The sequence below is a fragment of the Zonotrichia albicollis genome, chromosome 17 (assembly GCF_047830755.1).
Source record: "Zonotrichia albicollis isolate bZonAlb1 chromosome 17, bZonAlb1.hap1, whole genome shotgun sequence".
NCBI classification, from domain to species: domain Eukaryota; kingdom Metazoa; phylum Chordata; class Aves; order Passeriformes; family Passerellidae; genus Zonotrichia; species Zonotrichia albicollis.
The window spans coordinates 3,140,525-3,146,838 of record NC_133835.1 but is presented as its reverse complement, the minus strand read 5'-3'; positions in this window follow the sequence as shown (position 1 = coordinate 3,146,838).

Below are 6,314 nucleotides of genomic sequence, written 5' to 3'. Positions count from 1 at the left end.
CAAATCCTGAATAATCACTTTGAGGCTCTGGCCATCCTCTGGAAGATCCTGGCTGTGTGCAATCACAGTCTGCAGGGCAGGCAGTGATCCCTTCTGTGCCCTGAGGGGATATCCATGGCAGCCCCCAGGACTGCCCATGGGAATGTGCTATGGCTGCTGCCCAGGCAGCCCCTTCCTTCCATGTGATCCATGGCAGGCCTGTTTTCTCTCTCAGCAGTTTAAGGAAATAATTTTCATAGCCTGGAGTGTTTTTCTCTCAGTGCTTTCCCACACCAGCTGGCCCACGAGCAAACTTCTGGATGCTTCTGCTGGGGGACTTCCTGCACTGCTGGAACCCTCGATGCTTAGAATTTCAGACTTTCTGTGCTGCCAGGCACTGACCCCCAGGAGAACACTGCATTGACCTGAGGCCGTGGAGAAGCTTCAAAATGGAATGACAGAATTGGGATTGTGGGTGTGGAGTTTGAATAGAAGTGTGTGATATCACAGGGTGGAAAACTTAGAGTTTAAGGGTTCAGAATATAGTAATATATATAAAGCAAGATGGAGGTTTTAGGGCACTAGCTAGTTGTTCTTCTTCATCTTCTTCTTCACCTTCTTCATGGGTTTGGGTGGTGTTTTGGATAGAAAAGTCCGCACTGTGGGACACAAGTGGTTGGTTATTGGGTTAAAAGGTGCCATTTCTTAATTGGATAGTTTAGCCTTAAAAGACCTTGTAGAGAAAGATGGTTAGCCATTTTGTACCTTGTTAATGAAATATTACAGAACCCATGCCTTGTAAGTCTGTGATATAGATAATAAATAATAAACACCTGAGTCTGAACACAAAATACCATCTTGAGGGCTCCAACCCCGACCTTGGCAGAGGCAAAAACCAGAACTCCACATCCACCAGGCTGCTCCCTCCTGCCCACCTCACTCCCAGCACATCCCTCCTTTATCCCCATGGCTCAGGAAGCACCCCAGCCCTTTGCTCTGTGCTCCCTGGGCTGTTTCTCCTCCACAGGTGAACTCTCCAAAGGGGATCTGCAGGGAGAGGTTGGGAATGGCTGCTCCAGCTCTTGTTTCACCTTTGCACCAACACCTTTCTTACCACTGCCACCATGCAGGGCTCCTCCTTTGGTGTTATCAGAGCTGTTTCAGTAAAACCCCACTTCTGACACCTCCTGTCCTCTGGGTTCTGCCTGGCACAGCTTGGGGGCACCCAGGATTCCCTCCTGTCATTGTCCCCTCTCTCTTTTTATATAAATGTGACATTCCTGTTGCTCCTCCAGGCTGGAAACTTTCTTTTCTCCCCAGAGAGCTTCATTCTGTTACTCCAAGGTCTCAGGAGGCTTTGGGAATAAAGAGTCCAACAAATTAGATTGGTTTCACCGAGTGGATGAGCCTGCAGCGGGGATATTGGGGTTTTGTGTGCTGTGAATTAATTTCTTTCTCATCCTGTAAGCTCTGCAATCTCTCCCCAGCTCTTATCCCTGAGAGCAATGTTGGGATGCTCCCCTCTGCTCTGACACTGTTAACTCCTCCAAGCCTAACAGGAATCTCAAAGGAAGGTTGCCTGCTCTGGGCTCTCTGTAGCCTGTCACTGTCATATCTTATGAAAAATCCCTTCACCAGGATTTCTTCTCCTGAGAAGCTGGGAAGCTTCAGATTCTCCATGTTTTGCTCCTCTGGAATGTGGTTTGGAGTTTACCAACAGGTGCATCTTGGATTGGTTCCATGTGAATTGTTTTTACTTAATGACCAATCCCAGTCCAGCTGTGTCAGGACTTGGGTCAGTCACAAGATTTTATTATTCTTTCCTTTCTAGCTTTCTGATGTCTCCTTTCTCTTTCTTCAATATAGTTTTAGTATATAATTTTCTTTTAATATAACATAATATCATAATATAATAAATCAGCCTTCTGAGAACTTGGAGTCAATTCTCATCTCTCACCTCATCCTGGGGACCCTCAACAACACCACAACAATTAATAACCACAGTAGCCCAGCACCTTGTGCTGATTTTCTCTCTGGAGGATTTGCAAAGTCTGGGGAGCCAGTTCTGAGGTTTGTAACACCTCAGCTCCTCTTTGTCACAAATTAATAGCTGAGAGGTGTTGCCCTGTTTGTCTAAGTTCTTCTAAGCCTTCTGATCTAAGCCTTCTGTTTGACATTCTTGTAATGAACTTTCTCACTCACTTTTATGTAAATAATGATTGTTTTACATTCTTTTCTGAAGGAAGAGAAATTTAATGGACTATTGGTTTGTCCAGTGTCATTGGAGAGGTGGCACTTTCATCCTCCAATCCACTGTCACTTTTGAAAGTCTATAAATGTTAGAGTCAAGCAAATAAACTTCCCTTCTTTTTACCTTAGAAGTTCCAGCATACGGATAGTTTTATTTTGTGTCCAAAGCAACAGAGAGGAAATTTCCCACCTCAGCAAACATCCTTTGACCCCTTTACCTCGAGGGAAGGTTGCCCACACAGCACAGACCCCAGCCCTTCTCCAAACCCCCCTCAGAGCTCAGGCAGGAGCAGATGGAGGCCGAGCATCCCCAGCAGTGAATCCATCCAGAACCCCCTTCCAGCATCATGTGAATTACTCAAATGTAAATATGGAAGGTATAAATAATTTAGAGTGCATTTGTTTCCTTTGGAAGCCAGGTTTCTGAAGGCACTGAGATGCAGAGATCCAGAACTGGGCTGCCCAGCCAGGGATGCAGCAGCTTGGGGAAAAGCTGTGGGCAAGTCTGGAGCTGAGCCAGCTTTCATCCCCATCCCACCCCACAGATGCTACTCCACCACTCCTTGCAGCCTCCCATGAAGGATTCACTGGGCTTGCACCAATCTCCTCTAGTCCTCTACTGCCTGCAAAAATTTTCTTAAAGTTCCTGATGAATAAAGAGATTTTCATACAGTATTTGAAATTAATGGTTTCCTACCATCTACACACATGGAAAAAACTCAGTCCCTTTCTCTGCAGCATCTTTAAAGAGTGTTTCTGCATCCTCCGCTTCTTCTGTCTGCTCTGGTTTATGCTGAGAAGTCCCAGCTGGTTCACTTTCTCCATAGGTTAGGGAGCTAAAATATGGAATAACTGCAAGGATAAGTTTATCAGGAGGAGTTTCTCACCCTGGGTCCTGCAGGGAATGAAACTTGTGTCTAAGAGATCTTTTCCTTCATGGCATCAGTACCAAGTCAGCTGAGCTTCAGTGAAATGGCTGCAAACAGGTGTTAGGGTTGTTAGCAACAGTCCTAAACCTCATTCCATCCCTTCAGCTGTAGCCTCTGGATTCATTCCACAGGCTGAGTGAGAAAGGCTTCAAAGGCTGAAGAATTCACAGACTTCACAGAATGAGCGGGTTGGAAGAGACCTCCAAGATCCTTGAGTCCAACCAGCCCCAACCCCTCAACTCAACCCTGGCACCCAGTGCCACATCCAGGCTTTGTTAAACACACCCAGGGATGGGGACTCCACCACCTCCCTGGGCAGCCATTCCAGAACTTTATCACCCTTTCTGTAAAAGCTTTTTCCCGATCTCCAGCCTGTGTTTCCCTTGGTGCAGCCTGAGGCTGTGTGCTCTGGCTGTGTCAGTGCTGCTGCAGACAGAGCCCAGCCCCAGCTGAGCACAGGCACCTTTCAGGGGCTGTGAGAGTGATGGGGGCAGCCCTGAGTCTCCTTTTCTCCAGGCTGAGCACCCCCAGCTCCCTCAGGGCTTACTCTCAGGGTTTGTGTCCCCAGCCCCTCAGAAGATTCTGCATCTGCATTTCTCCAGCCCAGCCCTTGTTGCTCAGGCTGCTGAAGGTCCCAGGTGTGAGTGGCTCTGCAGAGCTGTGGGCAGGAATCTGGAATGATGCAGGAGCTGCTCCTGCCAGGAACCAGAGTCACTGCAGGGAAAAGCTCACCAAGGAGCCTCAACCGTGTTCCTGTGACAGTGACTTGTGGAGCTGTGCAATGACAGGCTCCTCTTGCTTTTACTGAGTTCCTCTGCTGAAGAGCTGAGCAGCTGGAATGAACCCTGGGTACCACACACAAAGTCTGGAAATATCCCAGAGATGGCTTAAAGAACACTTTGGACACATAATCCTGGAGACAAGTTTATGCAGCTGAGACCAATTGCCTTCCAAGGAGCAAATTGTAAACAATATATTTTTAGAGTTAAAAATTAGTGTTGTTTAATGATATCTGTTTAGTCGATGTTAGGAAGTAAATCAGTGTGTGAGTAGTAAAACAATAATGTACTTTAAACTAAATTATTAGTAAACAAATCAGTCTGGTAGGCAATGAATGCATGATACATTATTCATTTCTATTATCCAAAACACTCCACCAGCTCTCAGAGCCTGGCAATAAAGTATTCAGGATACAGCCTCCACCACCCCAGCCAGCAGTCTCTAATGTGATATTAAAGTTAAAAGAGAAGTGAAGGATATTCCCCCAAAGCAAGGTATTTGAGTAATCCTGGAATGAATCCATCTCATGCTTCTCTTTAAAGCCAGGTTGGGTATTTTTGGGGACTAAAGCACTTCCATTACAGCTGGAATGACACTTGTTCCCCACCTGGGGCCCGTTACCAACCTGTGAATTCCTCCCAAGGCGACTCAGGAGCACAGGAGTGGATTCTGTGCCAGGCTGGTGCTGCTGCTTCCCTTCATCCCACTGAGGAGCCTGAGAGGCTGAGCCTGACCCCAGCTGCCTTCCCACCCCACAGCCAGGGCTGTGCCCACGTTTGCAGAAGGAAAAAGCCCCATGAGGCTGAGGGATGGTGCCACAAGGTGCCCTGGCCAGTCCCTGCCCTCGTTCCTGGCCCATGCTGGGATGGGAAGGAAAGGGAGCAGGATGAAGGATGGGGAGGGGGTTTCTGCCCACAGCCAGGAGACCCTGGGATTGCACCCACTGCCAGTGAGGTGTCTGAATATCACTGCTGGAAGTGGAGACTGACCTTTTTTCCTCTTTAACTGTTGCACATGCAGATTTCTGCTGATTGCTGTCTTCCACTGAAATAAATCTGCCTTATCTCACCCAGCTGCTTGTGCTCCCTTCTCATTCTCTCCCCTCCCAGTGGGAAAGGGAGTGATGGAGTGACTGAGTGGGCACCTAGTACCCAGCCTGGGTCAACCTGCCACAGAGCCTCAGGAAGCCCTGCCCTGCATGGTGGGGGGAGAACAAGGACAATTTCATGGAATCTTTGAACGGTTTGGCTTGGAAGGGGCTTAGAGCACCCCTTGTTCCACCCCTGCCATGGGCAGGGACACCTTCCCCCACCCCAGGGTGCTCCCAGCCCTGTCCAGCCTGGCCTTGGGCACTGCCAGGGAGATCCAGGGAATCTGAATGTGCCAAGGAAAACCAGGGGATCCAACCTTGCTGCAGAGAGAGCATCTGGAACAACACTCAACAGAAGCACTCCAGAAATGAGGCATTCCCGCCCCCAGAAACAAGGCATTCCTGCCATGCAGACTCCTAACAGAGACTGCAGCCCCCAAGCACAGTGAAATATCTGCTAGATGATCTCTGCTGCGATATTTGCCTTCCTGAGCTTAGGAGTACAGGCAGAAGTCATAACTGGATGTACACAGCACCGAAAATCAAATATTTCATGTGTTCATCAAATATTTCGTCTGTGCAGTGACCAGGGCGTGGCTGGGGTTTTTCTCCCATAGCTAATCTTGGCAGAATAAAATCCCTTCTCGTGGTGGCTGTGGAGTGCTGAGGTCCTGGAAGGCTGAGGCTGGTTTTTCTCCCCAGGAACTGAGATGCATTTTCAGTGTCTTGCCTGTTTATTTGTGCAAGGGTCTGATTGCAGAGGTGTTCTGGCTGCATGGTCAGCAATCAGGGCAGTCCAAATCATAAATCAGGCCATGCCAAAGGTGAGGAGGATTGAATGAGGTGGAGAAAAGACTCCAGGCTCTGTCCTTTCTGTGACAAGCTCGCTTAGAAATGAAAATCCCCTCCAGAAGCCACAGCCCTTCAGTTCACAAACTAAAAACCAAAAATCATGGATAAACATCAAGTCTGTGAGCATATGAAAATTACTTCAAAAAAATAGAAGTGATATCTAGACAAGTAATTGAATAGAAAATGCAAGCACTGCTTGCATGGAAAACCACAAAAGACAGCCCCTCAAAAAGGTTAAAAAGTTGTAGGAGCAGCTTAGAAAACCTGTAGCACCCTAAAAAAGGATTCAGGAGCTGAAAATTGTTCTGACAACCCCTAAGACCTTCAACAACCCAGGTGTAAAAGGGAAAGGCATAGCAGGAAAACACAGGGCTCGTGTTGCATCTGCACCCACCGAGGCTGGGGGGGCTCAGAGCCTCCTGCACGGGAGATTT